We start from the raw sequence: 21,890 nt of genomic DNA, 5'->3' as shown, positions 1-21,890 counted from the left end.
AACATTATTTACTGGCACCCTGATGCCACAATACACTTTCCATCATTTTGATTTGTCTGGCTGCAAATATCCCAACGTTGGCATGTACAGTGGGAGCATGGAGAAGCAAGTAATAAAACACCCATCACAACAAAGTTCACAAAAGCGAAGGCTTACATATTTGTGTCGGGCACTGTGACGCAACTATCTAAGAGTGAATGTTGTGTCATGATGTCAAATATGATGCAATTTTATTTTTTAATATATTTTTTATTTTTTCCAATTTTTTATTTCATCAATTTCATATATACATTCACAATTATATGGTCTCATAACTGTTATTAATAATATGTATTTATAACAATTTTTCCCTACAGTTGACAATATACTTGAGAATTGCTTTCTTACCATCCCATAGATCCATCTTATCTTACAACGGTCCTACTTCTTCTTCCCTCCCTCCCTCTTTCCTTCCCTCGTTTCTTCTCTCCTACTCTACTTCCTTCCCTCCTTCCTTCCCTCCCTCCTTCCCCTTCCCTCCCTCCTTTCTTCTCTCCTTCTCTCCTTCCCTCCTTCCTTCCTTCCTTCCCTCCTTTCTTCTCTCCTTCTCTCCTTCTTTTCCCCCTTCCTTTCCTCCTTCCTTCCCCGCTTCCCCTCAGCAATTTTAGTTTGCTGAGAATGCTAAGAAAAGGCCTGTCTCTGATCATAGAAGAATAAATCTCTGAATTAAAGATGCCTAATGTGGATTAACAAAGATTCAAAATCTTTAGTGATTTTGTTAGTTGTTTAGAATTAAAAAGCAGTATCACAAAGGTGTGGATTTTATTCATATTTTCAAGAGAAGGTATGTTTCCTGACAGGAAAGAAGATTTGAGGTGGAACATCAAATTAATTGTGATATGTAACCCTTTCCCATATTACAATGAAGACGCCTACCACAAATTAAAACAGCTCAGGAAAAGCAATAAAATGGAGTGAAACCATTTAAAAATATCACTTAAACACAACTAACAATATAAGTGCTAAATTAAACAGATGAGTCTCAATTTTATTCCAAAATGGTTAGACGAGGGGGACTATCTTTTGTTTTGAAAAAGAGTAGTAAACTACAGCATGAAAAAAATGTCTTTCCAAAACGTAGAGAGTTGGGATTCTTCCAGGAACTGCTTCCCATTTTGATGTAAAGAAATACTAAATTAGCAGAGTAATAATACTTCTTTGTCCATAACTCTAAGATTGAGGGACGTTTCTACATTTAAAAATGCTTGAAACTACAGCCCTGTGAGATAGAGGGAATAGCTATAGGCCAAAGTCATCCAGCTGGCTTTCATGGCTAAGATCGGAATAGAACAGGGGTGTCAAACTCGCATCATCATGGCAGCATCATGTGATGTGTCAGGACTTTTTTCCCCTTGGTTAAACTGGATGGGGGGTGGTCAGCAGGGTTCCACCACAAATCCGCGAAGCCCTTATCCGCGGAGACATAAGCGCGAAGACTAATTCGCGCCGTTCTAAGCGCTAAGGAAAAACGCGACCCTACCGCGATGACATAATCGCGGAGGGCAAATTTGCGCATTCCCAAGCACTCAGTACCCTAAACCTAACCCTAAACCTAACCCTAAACCTAACCCTAAACCTAAACCTAACCCTAAACCTAACGCTAAACCTAACCCTAAACCTAACCCTAAACCTAACCCTAAACCTAACCCTAAACCTAACCCTAAACCTAACCCTAAACCTAACCCTAAACCTAACCCTAAACCTAACCCTAACCCTAACCCTAAACCTAAACCTAAACCTAAACCTAACCCTAAACTTAACGCTAAACCTAACGCTAAACCTACCCTAAACCTAACCCTAAACCTAACCCTAAACCTAACCCTAAACCTAACCCTAAACCTAACCCTAAACCTAACCCTAACCCTAAACCTAACCCTAAACCTAACCCTAACCCTAACCCTAACCCTAACCCTAAACCTAAACCTAACCCTAAACCTAAACCTAACCCTAAAACAAACCCCTAAACCTAATCCTAACGCTTACCTTAATTGTAGTCGGCTTTCTGCCGCGGTGCCGTTTTAAAGCGCCCTTCTGTTGTCGTGGCAGTGATGACGCGCGGTGATGACGTCGCGGCTTTAGCGCCGCGATTTTATCACCACGATTTTGACGAGCGCGGTTTTGTCGTGCCACGGGTCAGCAGGTGACGCATCCTTCCCATAAGTTTGACAGTCCTGGAGTAGAACTTACACTCTCCTGCTTTCTAGACCATCACCTTCAATCAACTCTATGAAATTGCATGTTAATATTGATGTTAACCCACATGTACATCATTTGATCACCTATTCTTAATAATGGACCAGAGATTTTTTTCCCCCAATATTTCATGTATTTATTGCATATGGATCTCTGGATAAAAGAGATTCAGTGTTTAACAGGTAACAACCATGGTATTCTATGAAAACATTAAAACATTAAATGAGTTCGGAAAACAGCACAGTGTAAAGGAAAAAACCCAGATGTGTTGTGAATGCACTTCGTGCATGTGTTTACAAAAGGGGGGGAAAAAAATCAAATACTCAAGTGTTATATTAAATATTAAATAGCCATTATTAACCAAATTTGTTCAGTTGAACAACAAAAAGGACTTTGCTATGCAAAACAGTCGAGCCTTTCAGGCTTCAAAAATGATTTAGAAAAGATAGGTCAGCCCTTAAACAGAAGCCCAGGTAAAGATGCTGCTGCTTTAAGAGTTGCATTAACTTTAATGGAGCTGGATCTATGGACAAGATCTATTCTATCCTGTATGGTTGCTAGGAGTTGAAAATATCTTGATGGCACTTAATCAATCAATCAGCTAAAGATCCTGCTGCATTAAGGTTACATTAACTTTAATGAGTGACCTTCTTAGGGAAGAGAATTCTTTTCAGGCTCTGGGGAAAGGCTGAAACCATCACATCTCACCGAGAAAGAGGTTCTGAACACACGCAAGATCCAAAGCACATTCTTCCAACCATCTTCAAGCTGTGCGCAACCAAATAAAATGCAAAATATGTTTTGCACATTTCCCTACAGCAGGTGGCACCAGCAGCACAGATTAATGCCTCATTTCTTTCCCAAAAGACATATGTTTTACAGACAATACAGAGGCATCAGGCAGGAATGACTCACAGAAAAATCAGACCAGGAGGGGAAAAAATAGAGAGAATACAAAACCTTTTATCGATTCGATACTTTTTATAGGCTCCGACTAAAATGGCTCAGAAGTGGACACAGCCTTCTGAGGTTCTCCAGAATTTTTCACAGGTGAGAAAAGACAAAACAGCAAAAACACCAGGAAGCAGTGAAGGTGTCCCAATAATTGAGAGGGCAGGCAGTCAGAAGATTTGCTGTTTAGATTCATTCTCAGAACATAGATCACAGACAGAATGCATTAATAATTATAACAGGCAGATTACAACTTAATACAGTAATCTACAACTAAGAAATAGGAGCTGACTTCCCATTTCTTTAAATGAAAAATCTGTTTTCTCTTAAAGATGGAATACAATGGCTGTGGCCTAGTAGAAACAGAAATAAAGAAAAACATAGAAGGCTGTATATTAAAACCTGAATATATGTGTGTGTGTGTATGTGTATGTACGTATGTGTATGTGTATGTGTATGTGTATGTGTATGTGTATGTGTATGTATATGTATATGAATATGTATATGTATATGTATATGTATATGTATATGTATATGTATATGTATATGTATATGTATATGTATATGTATATGTATATGTATATGTATATGTATATGTATGTATATGTATTTTGTGTCACAACCCCTGGTATGCCCAAATATGGGAGGAAGCCTACTGCTTCCTTTCTCTGTCTATCGGCTCATCCCAAGAGACCATCCAGACAGAAAGCCATTATTTTTACTGTTGCCTTTGTGTTGCTTTTGTGCTGATAAATAAATAAAGGGAGACTAGTATAGATCTATTTCAAGCTATTTAGCTCCAAAATGCATATTTCCCTGGCTCACCTGATAAAGGAGGAGAACTTGTGGCTTAGTGGCTAACACAACTGCCTAACATGCGATACACCACAGGTTCAAATCCCAGTAAGGGTATGGCTAGCTGATGAGAGCTAAATAGCTTGAAATAGATCTATACTAGTCTCCCTTTATTTATTTATCAGCACAAATGCAACACACACACACACACACACACACACACACACACACACACACACACATATATATATATATATATATACACACACATATATACACATATATGTATATATACATACATATATTTATGAATAAAAAACTCATAGGAGTACTTTATCTGATAAAAGAATTAAGCCAACTTGTAAAGCATTACCTAATAGCTGTACAGGTTGAAATCTTCCAAATGGAAAATCCATTTTCAGATTGTAGAAAACTAACTCAGGAGCTGAAATCTCCCTATAGGGTTGAGATCAGCTGCTGAGATTTTCAGTATATCTCTGATTAAATTAGCAGCAGATGCCTATGTTTCAATGACAGTAGCTGCTGATAATATTTTTTTCCCCCTTTAATGCCAAGGACCTTTGGGACATTATGAAAAAAAGTAGAACTACTAGCTGCTTTGATAAGTCCTAAAGGACCCGGAAAAAAATCAATCTCCATCTGCCAATGTGAACAATTGCTGTTGTGTTAATAAATTAGTTTGGAGTTGTTTTTCATGTGTTCATTTGTTTCACCTCTTTGCAAATCCACATTCACAGGTAGGAAATGCCACGTGGCAAACTATGCTACTTCAGCCACACTGGTGTATTAATCCCATTTGCTGGGACTGTATGATACACTTATCTTTAAAGTACTAGATGATGGTAACAAAATAATAACCACAATGACTTTAACAATAAGCAGCAATAGGGGCCTGAAAGCTGTTTCAGAATTAGCCACTCAGTGGCAATTTCTTCTTCTTCAGTAAGCATTAAGGGCTGTCAAATGGCTTTTCTTTCTATTTAAGGCTGTAAAACATTCTTCAGAAGAACAGTTTGTCCTTAGCCTGGCATAATGTTATAATAAACACTTGCCACTTACTGTTCTGCAAGCTGTTGTGCTCCCTGGGAAAGCAAGGAGAGACAGGAGAGGCATTCCGCACTTAAGCAGCATGTCGCTTGGGAGTCTGCTGGCTATTCTCTGCCTGAGAAAAATAGGTCTTGCGGAGCTGTTTTAACAGTCAAGGTATAACACACATCCAGCCAATGCCCGCAAGACCAAAAGAGCCTGTCGTTTTCAATTGTGAAGGGTTTTTAAATGTATGTATGTATGTATGTATGTATGTATGTATGTATGTATGCATGCATGCATGCATGCATGCATGCATGCATGCATGCATGTTTTCTGAGGTTTTCGCGGGTGTTAGTATGTAGGTCTTTGGTTATTCGGGTTTTGTCCCGCGTAAAATTAGAAGTATATATATATAAACAGTGGTGGGTTTCAAAAATTGTTCGAACCTACTCTGTGGGTGTGGCCTCCTTTGTGGGAGTGGCTTGCCGCCCATGTGACCGGATGGGAGTGGCTTGCCGCCCATGTGACCGGATATGAAGATGCCGACGACACTTGTCAGAACCACCTTAAATTACCTCACACACAGCACTGGCATGCATAAGAATAGGATGTAAACTGGTTTTTTGAAAGGCATCTTTGGTTTGCGTTAAAACAACTTCAACACACACAATGTTCTGATTGCACCACAAACGCAGTAGTCATCCTTACCTTTCACAGAGGCACTGAGTTTTATAAATAGGAGCATGATAGTGTAGAATAATCATATCCAAGGACCAGTGGTGGGTCTCAAAAATTTTTGGAACCTCTTCTGTAGGTGTGGCCTGCTTTCCGGGTCCACTGGTGGAACCTCTTCTAACCGGTTCGGTAGATTTGACAAACCGGTTCTACCGAATAGGTGCAAACTGGTATGAACCCACCTCTGAGATAGATAGATAGATAGATAGATAGATAGATAGATAGATAGATAGATAGATAGATAGATAGATAGATAGATAGATAGATAGATATAGATAGATATAGATAGATATAGATATAGATATATATTTAGTGTCACAACCCCTGGTAAGCCCCAATTATGGGACGAAGCTAACTGCTTCCATCATTTGTCAATCAGCTCGTCACAAGAGTCCATCACGACAGAAACCCAATATTTTTACTGTTGCCTTTGTTAGCACAAATAACAGCACAAATAAAACACACAGACACAGACACACACACATACACACAGACACACACACACACACACACACACACATATATATATTAAACATTTGCTAGGTAGTTAAAAGCATAGGCACAAGGCACTGAACAAAGTTTACACACCAACTGACACCGGCTAAGCCACAGGTGTCAAACTTGTGCCATCATGTTGCCGTCACATGACGTATCGCGATGATTTTTTTTCCTTTTGCAGAGCTGGAGTGGGCGTGGCCTGCATGCGATTGCATCCAGCCCGAGGGCCTCCAATTTAACACCCCTGTAAGCTGAATACAGTGCATTGATAGTGGTCCACCATTGGTTTGAAAACTCTGTGGTCTGGAGGAAAAGAAAGAGGAGACAAGTTTGGTTTTGCACATATCAGCCTTTCAAGGTACCCCAGGAAACCAAGATTAAGAATACTAATTCTTAAGAATACTACTCTGATTGGAAGGTTAAAGTAACAGAAACTTACAAGTCTGAAAGCATTTCCCCCCCCCCCACTCCCCTGCCTTTCCAATCCAGAAACGAGAGAGAGTCAATTCTGAGATGCTTTCTCAAATTACATTTCTGGTTTGGACTCAGATTTCGTTTAGCAGACATTTCTCTAGGCTGCTGCCCTTCCTCCTCTCTCTCAATGATACTCTAGGCCAGTGTTGCAGAACTGAAAATAGAGCATGGGGGCAGGGGGGAGCGCTGGAAACCAGAAGAGCAGCTCCCCGGTGTGCATGCGCGGGAACATTGGAAACCAGAAGAGCAGTTTCCCAGCATGCATGGACGCACCAAGAACCTGTGCTTTTGGTTTCTGGCATTCTCATGCGCATGCACACCAGTCACCTGGTCTTCTCATTTCTGGCACACATGGATGTATGAAGATCATCTGGTCAGTGTGCATCAGTGGTGGGTTTCAAAATTTTTTAGAACCTCTTCTGTAGGTGTAGCCTGCTTTGTGGGAGTACCTTGCCAGCCAAGTGACTGGGTGGGAGTGGCTTGCCAGCCATGTGACTGTGTGGGAGTGGCTTGCCAACCATGTGACTGAGGGGAGTGGCTTGCCAGCCATGTGACTGGGTGGGCATGGCCAACTCCTAAAATGTGGTGAAACTCACTTAACAACGCTCTTACTTAGCAATCAAAATGTTGGCTCAGAAACTCTGGCACTGAAGCGTACAAGTCTTAAAGCTGTCAAGTTACAAGGCCTTTGCACCCCTAACCCTTTAGAAAAAAAACCCAGGAGTGTTGAAACTTGACAGCTTTAAGACTTGTGGACTTCAACTCCCAGAATTCCTTCTCCAGTCATGTTGGCTCAGGAACTCTGGCATTGAAGTGTGCAAGTCTTAAAGCTGTCAAGTTACAAGACCCTTGCACCCCTAACCCTTTAGAAAAAATTCCCCAGAGGTGTTCAAACTTGACAGCTTTAAGACTTGTGGACTTCAGTCTTCTTACCTCCATTCCAGGGGTGGGATTCAAATAATTTAACAACTGGTTCTCTGCCCTAATGACCATCTGGGTAGGTGGGGCTCAGTGGTCATGTGACTGGGTGGGCTTGGCCAATTCAAGGTCACTCGGGTCGATGGGCGCTTCGCCTTAGCTGTTACAATGTAATAAGGGTTAACCGGAGAGGCAGTTTCTGTAAGCAGGTCAATAAAAATGAGGCTAGAAACAACACTAGAATGTTTCCTTCCTGCCTTCCTTACAGGATTAGCCCTATGAAGCGGAAAAAAATAAACGGAGATTTCTTCCAACAAACGGTTCTCTGAACTACTTAGAACAGTGGTAGTCAACCTGGTCCCTACCACCCACTAGTGGGCGTTCCAGCTTTCATGGGGGGCGGTAGGGGTTTTGTCCGATACTGAAGCACTTCCCTTTTTTTAATTTAATTGACTTCCCTATTTTATAAATCACCATTACTGTGGAACCGGTGGGTGGTTCGAAAATTTTACTACTAACAGAGATACAAAAGTGGGTGGTAGGTATAAAAAGGTTGACTACCCCTGACTTAGAAAGTTACCAACCGGTTCTCCCGAATAGGTGCGAACTGGCTGAATCCCACGCACTGCTCCATTCCCCCATTTGGTGTCGTTAAAGGTGCTGGCCTAGAAATCGGGAGACTTGAGTTTTAGTCCTGCCTTAACCCTGAAAGCCAGCTGGGTGAATTTAGGCCATTCACTAGGAGACTGTGAGTTCTAGTCTGCTTTAGGAATGAAACTTGGCTGGGTGACCTTGGGCCAGTCAGTGTCTGTAAGCCCAGTTTACCGCACAAAGTTGTTGTTTTGGGGAAGTGAGGAGAAGGGCAATTTGGTATCCTCACCACCTAGAGTTCCTTATAAAGCAATAAGGTAGGATAAAAAATTTAATAAATAGTTGCCTCTGTGTATTCGATATTTCTTAATAAAAACAAATTAAAAAGGTGCAATGAAAATCAAAATGAATAATAACTAATACATGAGATGCCAAATAAATTATATTCTTTCCCTACTTTACATTTTCAGGACATACTGGTAATATGTGCCTTTGTATGGTAGTTTTCTCCCTCCCTCCTTCCCGCTTAGGAGGACTGGAATCTCAGAAGGTGGCTGAGAAATGTATGAAACAAATGAATGAAATGTAAACAAAAATCCTCATCAAGTATATCAAGAAGTCTTAGGCCAGTTCAAAGCTGAATCCACAAAGGAGACAGAGTGTACCTTCTCCATAACACCCTTAGATATTCTTCTACAAACATAAGCCAGATGCACCAGAGGTCTTTTTTAAGTATACTTTATGTAAGGTTTTTTAAAATAGACTAAGATCATTCAAAGTTCAGGTAAATCATGTCCAGTACTGTCAAGAGATTTCTGCTTCTGGACTTCGTGCCACGTACTACAATAATAATTTTAGCCCAAATGATTCTAGTTTACCACCAAATTCTTGTCTAGTCTAATGCATACCCTTCCCTCCCTCCACCCTCCCCACCCAACCCCCCTCCTCCTCCCCCCCCCCCCCCCCCCCGACTTCCCAGAACCCGTACACGGTATGGATTTCTAACAAACACAGTCTAAAATCTATTGAGAAAAAAGAAATAAAGAAATTAATGACATTCTACATTGACCTTAGCTTCTTCTTGCTGAACTAACTTTAAACAGTTTAAATCATTTCTGATCTTAAGCATAAGCTAACTGGAATTTCTTGGTCCCGTATTTATTTTGTATATAGTCAATCCATTTTTTCCAGTCTCGTTTATATCTCTCATTTGAGTGATCTTTAAGATATGCCGATATTTTAGCCATCTCGGCTAAGTTTGTAACTTTCAATGTCCATTCTTGAGTTGTAGGCAAGTCTTCCTTCTTCCAGTATTGCGCCACCAACAGTCTTGCTGCCGTTATTAGGTGCAGAATCAAGTTACTCTCTACCACTGTAAAATCAGTACATATACCTAGCAAGAATAACTGAGGAGTAAACTTTATCCTTCTTTTAAAGATATTTTGCATAATCCACCATATTTTTATCCAGAATGCCTTAACCTTTTGGCAGGTCCACCATATATGATAATATGTAGCATCGAGAGAACCACACCTCCAACTTTTAGGCTGTACATTCGGACAGAATTGTACTTCGATGTCTTACTGATTGAGGAATGATGAAATGTTTGTTTTAAAAGAAATAAAACTTTTGAACACAATAATAATTTTAGCCAACGATATAAACAGACAAAAGATTTAAGAAAAAATTTAAAAAAAAAATAGTTTTGAAATGATGAATGATCATGATTTTAACCAGGTGACAAGGGTATGCCGAAAAGTATTGTGGGAAGTTATCACCCAGCCCTCTCCCAGAAAAATGAAATATCCTAGGAAATATTGAAAAGGAAGAATATTTCTCTGGTTATGAAAAGAAAGAAACATGTTTTAAAAGACAGAATAGTTGCCTGTAGCTTCCTGCCCATCCCCACTGTTAATGGACCATTAAGAAGGCCAAGCTAGTCCCTTTACATAATAAAGACTTCTCCACTGCAGCCCCAGGGGGGATGGGAGTAAAGCATAATAATATTGGCCCTTTACTCAACTGACCACATGGCATCTGAGAACTCAACTAAACCTGGATTCAAAACACAGCCCAGAGAGTTGCCCCTGCATGGCCCTATGGGAGTCTGACAACCAATCAGAATACATTTCTTATAGAGGAACAGGAAACAGAGAGGTGGGACTGAACAGGTTATAAAGAAGCCTAGCAAGCCCCTCCCTCAGCCCTTCTCTTCTTCTCCACCAACATTGAAGCATCTGATCCCCCTTTTCTGTTCGGGGCTCAAGCCATGTGGCCCTGTCCAACAATAAACCATCTTTCCAAGAAGCCTCCGTGTCTCCACTTGTCTTTTTCCCCACTTGGAGCCGAACCCAGAAGGACATTTCTTTCTTTGGTATCATATTTTAAAAAAAGGATTTCTGATGGGATTTGATTCCGGGATGTTGTGATTTAAAGGTTAAGCAAAGTTTAAGAGGCAAAAATTATTTCTAAATATGAGATTTTGTGAAGGAGGTGATCCTGCCCATTAAAGGGAGGTCAATTCTTGCAACTGGGTTTTTGGAAAAGAGAGCTGTCTTTGTAAGTGAGTAGAAAGTGCAAGTTCTAAACTATCCTCGTCAAAGGTCATTAAGCAACGGCCAGTTACTTTATTCGTGTCTACTCAGAGGCAAACCCCACCAAGTTCGATAGGACTTACTTCCTGAGTTTTATGGAGAGAAGGGTTATTAATAGCTGACTCTCAAGAGTTATTGCAGGTACAAAGTACATTTCGCAATCCATTACAGAAGATAGAATTACCGCGGAGAAAAGTGCTAGAAAGTCTTGAGGAAAACTCCAGCATTAGAGGCCACTTGACTCTGAAATCCGTACGCCTGGCGAAACATTAGCATGAAATGTACTATTGCATTCAGGTCCTGCTTATGGGCTTCTCATACTGTACGTATCTAATTGACCTCTCTGGCTGATCTAAGCAGCCTTTATTTTAAAAAAGGAAATACACTGGTTGCTTTATCTGCTTCTCCAAAAGAATAGAATGCAGGGAAAACCTAAAATCACGATGATGCACCAAATGTGAAATTGTCAGAGGAACTTCAAGCACTCACTGCTCAGCCTGAGCCAGCCAGTCAGCTTATAAACACACACACACACACACACACACACACACACACACACACACACCAGGGGTGGGTTCCTGCCAGTTCTAACCTCTTCTATAGAAGAGGTTCCACAAATCTACAGTGCCGTTTAGAACCGGTTCCAGCTCCTTCCCCCCGCCCATCCGCACATCATCAAGATGAAGAGCGAGAGGAGGAATTCTGGGAGTTGAAGTCCACAAGTCTTAAAGCTGTCAAGTTTGAACACCCCTGGTTTTTTTCTTTTTCTAAAGGGTTAGAGGTGCAAGGGTCTTGTAACTCCCAGAAAAATGAAATATCCTAGGAAATATTGAAAAGGCAGAATATTTCTCTGGATGGGAAAAGAAAGAAACACGCTTTAAAAGACAGAATAGTTGCCTGTAGCTTCCTACCCATCCACACTTTGTCAATAGGCCATTGAGAAGGCCAGGCTAGCCCACTTTACATAATAAAGACTTCTCCACTGCAGCCGCAGGGGGAAAGGATATTGGAACGTTGCTCAACTCTCCACATGGCATCTGAGAACTCATCACAGCCTAGAGAGTACCTCCCTGCATGGCACCATGGGAGTCTGACAACCAATCAGAATAAATTTCTTACACAGGAACAGGAAACAGAGAGGTGGGACTGAACAGGTTATAAAAAGCCTAGCAAGCCCCTCCCTCAGCCCTTCTCTTCTTCTCCACCAACATTGAAGCATGTGATCCCCTTTTCTGTTCAAGCCATGTGGTGCTGTCCACCAATAAACCATCTTTCCAAGCAGCCTCCATGTCTCCAGTGTCTTTTCCCCCACTTGGAGCCGAACCCAGAAGGACATTTCTTTCAACATATCAACCACCAAATGTGCAGTGTCAGATCACACTAACGTCCTCTGAAGCGTCACTATTAAAATAGATAAAATGTCATGTTCTTGTTTTGAATGAAGTCGTATCTGAAATAATAATGTAGCAAGGAATTAATCCATGAAAGTTCTACCAGGTAGTTCTCAGCCATTCAATTAATGGCTTTTCAAAGATACAATGGCACTGAAAAAAGGGACTTATTTTTCACACATACAGCCACTGCAGCATCCCAGAGTCATGTGATCAAAATTTGGCAACTGACTCCTATTTATGACAGTTGCAGTGTCCTGGGGTCATGTGATCACCTTGACAAGCAAAGTCAATGGGGAAGCCAGATTCACTTAACAACCGGGTTACTAAAATTCAAGGTACTAATTATGACCTTTAAAGCGCTCCATGGCTTAGGCCCAGGGTACCTGCGAGACCACCTACTGCCACCGGTAGCCTCCCACCGTCCAGTGCGATCCCACAGAGTTGGCTTCCTCAGGGTGCCGTCGGCCAGACAGTGTCGGCTAGCGACCCCCAGGGGGAGACCCTTCATTGTGGGAGCGCCTTCCCCCTGGAATGAGCTGCCCCCGGAGCTTCGTATAATCCCCGACCTCCGGTCCTTCCGATGTGCCCTAAAAAGTTGGCTTTTCCAGCAAGCCAGCCTGGCCTGAACAAAACAAAATAAATTATTGGTCACTGTTAATTTTAATTCGAATTTCTTTTTAAAAAATGTTATTGTCAATTCTAATTGGGTTTGTTTGAGATATTCTATTTTTTTTTAACTTTTGTATTATATGTTTCTTTTAATGTTGTACGCCGCCCTGAGTCCTTGGGAGAAGGGCGGCATATAAATCTAATAAACCTAAACCTTAACTAAATTAAAAACCGCAGCGATTCACTTAAAACTGTAGCAAGAAAGATCATAAAGCGGGGCAAAAAATTCACTTAACAACTGTCTTACTTAGCAATGGAAATTGAGGTTCAATTGTGGGTTTTAAGTCCAGGATTCAGTGTATATTGTTAGTAACATTACATTATTTAAACCCTTGGGAGCTTCTGAAAAAAAACCCACTTGACTACAGTGGTGTACGGGCTACAGCTAAGGAACCCACACAATAAAATAATATATGGAGAAGGCCACTATAGCTTTTTAACTGTTTAGCTCACTCTGACCAAAACTAGGGAGAAGGCACCATTTTCCAATATTTTGTTTTCTAGATGTGGAAATGGAAAACTGCCATATTGTTATCCACAAAGTTCACGATTGGATTTATGTTGCAATACACAGAGAACAAGATGCTACGAGTAGATGTGCCAGTACAAATTGTGATGATAAAAATGTTACCAAATGTCTATTCCCATGTCATGACACCCATCTTTTATACTTGTGCCCTGAAGTTGGATGTATATTCAGAAGCTGCATGGTTTGTTCTACAACAAGTGTGGCTTCTTTTTTCATTCACACCCCTCTTATTTTATTTATTTATTTATTAGACTTATATACCGCTTCATAGGGCTTTCAGCCCTCTCTAAGCGGTTTACAGATTTTTTAGCAAATTGAGTCAGCCCCCACAGTCTGGGTCCTCATTTCACCCACCTCGGAAGGATGGAAGGCTGAGTCGACCTTGAGCCAGTGAGATTTGAACCGCTGAACTGCAGATCACAGTCAGCTAAAGTGGCCTGCAGTACTGCACCCTAACCACTGCGCCACCTCGGCTCTTGTATTGTGTCTTAACATTCCTAGGAACGTTACGCTTAAGGTTAAACATCCCTACGCAAAGCTTGTTCTGTATGTAGAAATAGACACCATTCCCTTGGGTGCAATCATCTTCACAAATCTTTTCCACAGCCATGAAACGCTATTCCATGCCTTGACAATGTTTTTTCTTCTCCTAGTTTTCAGCTGCAATACCGTCTTCTGAATCAATCATTCTGACATCTATATTTCCTTCCAGTTGTTTTCATCGCAAAAACAATGGAAAGATGAACAGTGAAGATGGCTGTCCTATTTTGGTTCAAGAGATCAAAGAATTCTTTTGAAGTCTTCACGTTGTTGTTGTTTATTAAGTCACCTTTGTCTTTACAGAGCTGAGAACACTTCTGTATTATCCTCCCCATAATAATCAGAAAGTAGTTTAAAGAGAAGAAAGAGAAGAAAGGGGGGTAGGAAGGAGGGAGGGAAGGAGGGAGGGAAGCAAGGAGGGAAGGAAGGAGAGAAGGAGAGAAGAAAGGAGGGAAGGAAGGAGAGGAGAGAAGAAAGGAGAGAAGGAAGGAGGGAATGTAGGAGAGAAGGAAGGGGGAAAGGAAGGAGGAAAGGGAGGGGGAAAGGAAGGAGAGAAGGAGAGAAGAAAGGAGGGAAGGAAGGAAGGAGGGAAGGAAGGAGGGAAGGAAGGAAGGAGGGAAGGAAGGAGGGAAGGAAGGAGAGCAGGAGAGAAGAAATGAGGGAAGGAAAGAGGGAGGGAGGGAAGAAGAAGTAGGACCGTTGTAAGATAAGATGGATCTATGGGATGGTAAGAAAGCAATCTTCAAGTATATTGTGAACTGTAGGGAAAAAATTGTTATAAATACATATTATTAATAACAGTTATGAGATCATATAATTGTGAATGTATATATGAAATTGATAAAATAAAAATTTTAAAAAAAAGAAAGCAGTTTAAAACTGCACTTGGTTTAGCTTCTGTTGGCCTTGAAATGAAAAGATCAGTGATAAAGACAATGAAAGCCTTAGATAGGCTTGGTGGAAAGTTCCCAATGTACAGACATTTGTTCAGCAACTATTTGAAGTTACAAAGACACTGAAAAAAAGTAACTTATTACTACTCCTCACCACTAACGACTGTTGCAGCATCCACAATGTCATGTGATCAAAATTTGGGACCTTGGTAACTGGCAGGGACGTGCAGTCAGGGGAGGCAGAGCCTCACCACTGTCATCATGAAAAGAAAAAAAAATGTAAAAGGAAAAAGGCTAGAGCAGAGGTCAGGCTGAGCTAGTTGCTGCCAGAGTCACCATGGATGACTTTGCTTAGTGCTTATCTGTTTAAAAAAGCCTCTAAAAAGCGCCCTCTACAGGAGGAGGCAGGAGAACGAGGTGCCTCATCTAGTCTGACTTTTTATGATCACTTGAGCAGAGTTAAGCAAGGGTTAAAAGCCAAAAAAATCCTGACGTAGGTGAGGCATGTTGTTCTCCTGCCTCCTCCTGTAGAGGGTGTTTTTTTAGAGGCTTTTTTAAACAGTTAAGCAGAGTCATCCACAGTGACTCTGGCAGCAACTAGCTCAGCCTGACCTCAGCTCTTGCCTTTTTCCTTTTACATTTTTTTTCTTTTCATGATGGCATGCAAGAGCAGAGTTGAAATCCTCTCTGAAACCACTGGAAAAGGTACGTGTGGGTCGGAGGGAGGGGGAGGAATTCAATCTTTGTGTATGTGTGTATGTGTGTGTGTTTGAGGGGGGGGAGGGAGGGAGAGAGGGAGGAAGGACGGGAAGGGAGAAGAAAAAGAAAGAAAGTTATTTAGCAAAGGAAAAAAACAAATGCTGCCGCTTTAAATTGGAACTGAGCATGCCTGGCTGTGGAATTCTGGGAGTTGAAGTCCACAAGTCTAAAAAAATTGCTGCCTCACCAGCCATAAACCTCACCGCACGTCACTGGTAACTGGTATATATTTATCAAGGTTGCAGTATGCAGGGGTCATGCGATCACACTTTGCGGCTTCCAACAGGCAGTCAATGGGAGAAGCTGGAGTTGCTTAACAACTGCAGTGATTGGCTTAACTGTGGTAAAGAACTTGTAAAATCAGGTGTAACTTACTTAGCCACAGTCCCAATTGTGGTCATAAGTCGAGGACTACGGGTAGCTCCTACAAGCCTGAATTTGGATTTTCTAAGCATAAGGAATAGAGATAGAACATTGCTTCTTGTCCTTGCAGAGTTCCTATTTCACTCCAGCTATTGTGCGATTGGATTCAAAGATTTGAAGTGCCACCTATACTGGTAGTCCTCAACCAACATGAGCACAACCGAACCCAAAATTTCTGTTGCTAAGCAAGACAGTTGCTAAGTGAGTTTTGCCCCATTTTACGACCTTTCTCACCACGATTGTTAAGTGAATCACTGCAGTTGTAAAGTTAGTAACCCGGTTGTTAAGAGACTTGGGCTTCACTGACTTTGTTCATCAGAAGGTCACAAGAGATGACCACATGACCCCATGACACCGCAACCGTCATATGAACCAGTTGTCCAGTGGATGAATTTTGATCACATGAACCATGCAGCACGCTGCAAAGTTTGTAAGGCTGAGAAACCGTCATGTCACTTTTTTCAGTGCTGTTGAAACTTTGAGTGGTCCCGAATGGTTGTATGTCGAGTTAGGGTTGATGTACCTGTAGTTCAATGATGGGATTCAGCCGGTTCGCACCTATTCGGGAGAACTGGTTCGTAACTTTCTAAGCAGTTCGGAGAACTGGTTGTTGGAAGAAATCTCCTTTTGTTTTTTCTCCACTTTACAGGGCTAATCCTGTAAGGAAGCCAGGAAGGAAACATTCTGGTGTTGTTTCTAGCCTAATCTTTATTGACCTGCTTACAGAAACTGCCTCTCCGGTTAACCCTTATTACCATTGTAACAGCTAAGGCGAAGCGCCAATTGACGTGAGTTGGCCACAGCCACATTGTCACATGACCACCAAGCTATGCCTACCCAGCTGGTCATTATGGCAGAGAACCGGTTGTTAGATTATTTGAATCCCACCACTGCTGTAGTTAGAAGGAAAGACGCATGCCCTGAAGTCAAATACTGCCATTTAATGCTATCTGAAGCATTCAGAGTACTTCTTGTCCCTTAGAAATATTGACAGTACGATAGTTACACATTAACCTTTCCCAACCTGGCATTCTCCAGTTGTGTTAAGACTCCAACTCTCCTAATTTCAAACTCTTCTGGGAGAGCACAAGGTTCAGAGAGTCTGCTCTCTGTGATTGTATTTCAGGTGGGTGGGAGTTATTGCAGGGGATCAGCAATTGTCGTAAAGGCAGTGGTGGGATTCAGCCGGTCCGCACCTATCCGGGAGAACCAGTTGTTAACTTTTTAAGCAATTCGGAGAACCGGTTGTTGGGGAAAAAAATATCCTTTTGTTTCTTTCCACTTTACGGGGCTAATTCCTATAAGGAAGACAGGAAGGAAACATTCTGGTGTTGTTTCTAGCCTCATCTTTATTGCCCTGCTTAGAGAAACTGCCTCTCCCGTTAACCCAGGGGTGGGTTTCTCGCCCCGTTCCAACCGGTTCGGTTGGAACGGGGCCGGCGGCATCCTCGTACACGCCCGCGGTGCACGCATGCGTGCTCCAGCTGCTCCTGGAGGATCGTGCAGGCGCTGTATGCGTCCTGCGCATGCGTGGAAGCGCAGAACTTGTCAAAACCGGGTAAGGAGCGCGGGTGGGCGGGTCGGCCTTTCGCCGTTCCCAGAAGTTACTTACTTCCGGGTTCGCCGACCAACCGGTTCGCGGGGACCGCCGCGAACCGATTGAAACCCACCCCTGCGTTAACCCTTCTTACATTGTAACTGCTAAGGCGAAGCGCCCATTGACGTGAGTGACGTTGAGTTGGCCACGCCGACTCAGTCACATGACCACTGAGCCACGCCCACCCAGCTGTTCATTAGGAACAGAGAACCGGTTGTTAAATTATTTGAACCCCACCACTGCTTAAAGGCCATCATGAGATTTTTCTAATGTATTGCCTTCACTTTTCATCAATTTGCTGCCACCAGCTTGCATTCCAGCAACTTTAAGAATCAGCCACACAGGCCTGATAGCAATGCTGCCCCAATCCATATTTTTTTCTCCCAAAATTGCGCAGAGTTTCTGTGGGGTTGACTCCGTATTGCATAATAAAATATTATGCCCAGTGAAGAATTGTACATGTTGTTGTTTTTTTGCTGTAGTTATTACTAAACATATGTTAATATCTTTGGCACAAGGGCCTTTCCCAAGTCATCGATGGACTGACCCATGTTAGGTCTGGTTTTTGTCTTAGGATGCTTGAGATGTGGTCTGGCAGGGCAGGATATTAATAGCAGTATGTTGTCGTGGTTGCCTTTTAGCTCCCGATGTCACCCCTCCCTGCAAGGAGAAAGGATCCTTTTGATCAGCCCATCTAAGGCAATGGACCCAGTGAAATTCCAGAGCGATCTTGAGGATCTGATGGGCATCTCAGCTGAGGCCCTAGTCCAGTGTTTCTCAACCTTGGCAACTTGAAGATGTCCGGACTTCAACTCCCAGAATTCCCCAGCCAGCGAAGTTGAAGTCCGGACATCTTCAAGTTGCCAAGGTTGAGAAACACTGTCCTAGTCACTGCCTGCAATGGAGAGGTGGCTGGGGCCTTAGGTTGCATTATTCTTTTTTTTTAATTGAAAATTTTAAAAAAGCTTTTACAAATATTTACCTCCCTCCCCCACCCTCCCCACCCAAACCCATCTCCCCCCCCACCTCCCCACCCTCCCGACTTCCCAGAGCAAATACAAGGTATAAATCTTTAACAATCATATTCTAAAATAAACTAATAGAAACTTAGCCTCATCTTTCATTTGTGCTTTAACTCCTCTTTTGTTAAGCTAATTCTAAACAAATTATGTCATTCCTTGCTTTTTCAGCCATAAGCTATCTGGGATTTCTTAGTCCCATATTTATTTTGAATATACTGTATATACTCAAGTATAAGCCTAGTTTTTCAGCCCACTTTTTGAGCTGAAAAAAGCCGCCTCGGCTTATACTCGAGTCAGTGAAAAATTTGCCCGAAATGGAGGAGAAAAAGGGGCGGGGCCATGCCGCTGGGTGACGCTCGTGAATGGCCCAGCGCCCCTGAGTTTCCCCTCCCTCTGTGTCAGTTTGCCGCGCAGCGTGCACCGCACCATCCCCCCTCCTCACGTTCTAATGTAATGCAGGGCTGTCTTACGATTCCCCTTCCTCCCCCTCCTGCCGCTCTGCAACGATGTCCCACCTCCTCCTTGTTATGGCAAGCAGCCACATAGCGATGTCCCACCTCCTCCTTGTTATGGCAAGCAGCCACATAGCGATGTCCCACCTCCTCTGGTACAGTGATCCAATGATAGGAATCACTGTGCCGTGTGTCATAGGAGGCGGGACATCATCATCACAGCGGGACATCAGCATCATGAGGTGAGTGAAGTATTTCATTGAATACACCGGTATTGTGTGATAATAATTTGTTATGCAGAGCAAATTTTTACAATGGCTACTGTATATTTAATGGGCACAGGCAGGCTGTATATGTTATTCAATGGGCAATGGCATTATTGGTATCTATTTTTATTTTTGAAATTTATCGGTAGCTGCTGCATTTCCCACCCTAGGCTTATACTCGAGTCAATAACTTTTCCAGTTTTTTGTGGTAAAATTAGGTGCCTCGGCTTATATTCGGGTCGGCCTATACTCGAGTATATACGGTAATCAATCCATCTTCTCCACTCCAGTTTATATTTCTCATCTGAATGATCCTTAAGGTATGCTGATATTTTAGCCACCTCTGCTAAGTTTGTTACTTTGAATGTCCATTCAGATTGTATTATTCTTCTGCATTCTCTCCTTCTGCACTGATCCCTAGGTGCATCTTGATTTACTGAACTGAAAGATGAAATAAGTGCCTGGAATGTTGCTAAAAGATGACTCAAAAAGACTCCGACTGGAGATGGTTAAGAGCTCGTTTTAGGGATTACCTGATGTATGAGGGTGAAACAGCCATACTTCTCTTTCTTACACCTGCTGATAGCTAGCCAAAGACTGTTTAGGTTGACCCAGAGGTGGGTTCCTACCAGTTCACACCTATTCGGTAGAACCGGTTCGTCAAATCTGGCAAATCCCTCCCAAAAATTTGACCAACATACCATCACTCAGGCTGGGGGGACAAAACTTACACCCCTCAGAAAGGGCCCGCAACTTGGGAGTCCTCCTGGATCCACAGCTAACTTTTGACCACCATCTCTCAGCTGTGACCAGGGGGGCATTTGCCCAGGTTCGCCTGGTGCGCCAGTTGCGGCCCTACCTGAATCGGGAGGCCCTCACAACAGTCACTCGAGCCCTTGTGATCTCCAGGCTGGAATACTGTAATGTGCTCTACATGGGGCTGCCCTTGAAGAGCATCCGAAGACTTCAGCTAGTCCAGAATGCGGCTGCGCGAGTGATCGTGGGCGCACCACGGTTCGCCCACATAACACCGATCCTCCGTGAGCTGCACTGGCTACCTGTTGGTCTTCGGGTGCACTTCAAGGTCCTACTCACCACCTATAAAGCGCTCCATGGTAGTGGATCTGGCTATTTGAGAGACCGCCTTCTGCCAATTACCTCCCTGCGTCCCATCAGATCGCATAGAGTTGGCCTCCTCCGTATTCCATCCGCCAGTCAGTGCCGACTGGCGACTACTCGGAGGAGAGCCTTCTCCGTTGCGGCTCCGACACTATGGAACAATCTCCCCGTGGAGATTCGTACCCTCACCACCGTCCAGGCCTTCCGCACAGCCCTTAAGAACTGGCTAGCCCGTCAGGCCTGGGGATAATCTTATTTTTGCCCCTCCCGAATGCTGAGTGAATGTTGAGTTTTACTGTCTAATTTACTTTGTGCACATTTCTTTTTTGTATTGTCCTACACTCCCCTTCCTTTTTTTGATTGTAAGCCGCCCTGAGTCCCCTCAGGGAAAAGGGCGGCCTATAAATAAATCAAACTCAAACTCAAACTCAAACTCAAATCTACTGAACCAGTTAGAAGAGGTTCCACCAGTGGACCCGGAAAGCAGGCCACACCTACAGAAGAGGTTCCAAACTTTTTTGAAACCCACCACTGGTCCTTGGATATGATTATTCTACACTATCATGCTCCTATTTATAAAACTCAGTGCCTCTGTGAAAGGTAAGGATGACTACTGCGTTTGTGGTACAATCAGAACATTGCGTGTGTTGAAGTTGTTTTAACGCAAACCAAAGATGCCTTTTAAAAAACAAGTTTGCATCATATTCTTATGCATGCCAGTGCTTTGTGTGAGGTAATTTAAGGTGGTTCTGACAAGTGTCATCCACATCTTCATATCCGGTCACATGGCCGGCAAGCCACTCCCACAAAGGAGGCCACACCCACAGAGTAGGTTCAAACAATTTTTGAAACTCACCACTGGGTTGACCCATTCCCTATTTCAACATCTGTGGGCCATTGTGAAGGTTATTCAGATTATCTAGTGAACACACAACTGCTGGTGAGAGAGAAAGGATTATTTGGCTACTGGAAAGACACTGGCTGATAATGCCAATTGATGTTAAAAATTAGCTAATTTTTGATGGTTAATAAGTAGGGATTTTAGTATTTTGTAGACTCTTATAGATTATCATTGCCGATTACCTCCCATAGACCGATTAGATCACACAGGTTAGGCCTTCTCCGGATCCCATCTGCCAGCCAGTGTCGGCTGGCGACTCCCCGGGGGAGAGCCTTCTCTGTTGCAACTCCAGCCCTCTGGAACGATCTCCCCATGGAGATCCGGACCCTCACTACCCTCCCGGCCTTCCGCAAAGCCGTTAAGTCCTGGCTGCTCCAGCAGGCCGGGGGGCTTTCGAAATATCCAGCCCCTCGGAAATTGTGACTGTTGTATATTTTAATATGTTGTCTTGTGTATTATCCCCTTCCCTTGTTTTATTGTAAGTCGCC

This window comes from Thamnophis sirtalis, unplaced genomic scaffold (genome assembly GCF_051295495.1).
Source record: "Thamnophis sirtalis isolate CommonGarterSnake01/CBP01778 unplaced genomic scaffold, rThaSir2_p1.2 scaffold_6, whole genome shotgun sequence".
NCBI lineage: Eukaryota > Metazoa > Chordata > Lepidosauria > Squamata > Natricidae > Thamnophis > Thamnophis sirtalis.
This window is presented reverse-complemented; position numbering follows the sequence as displayed.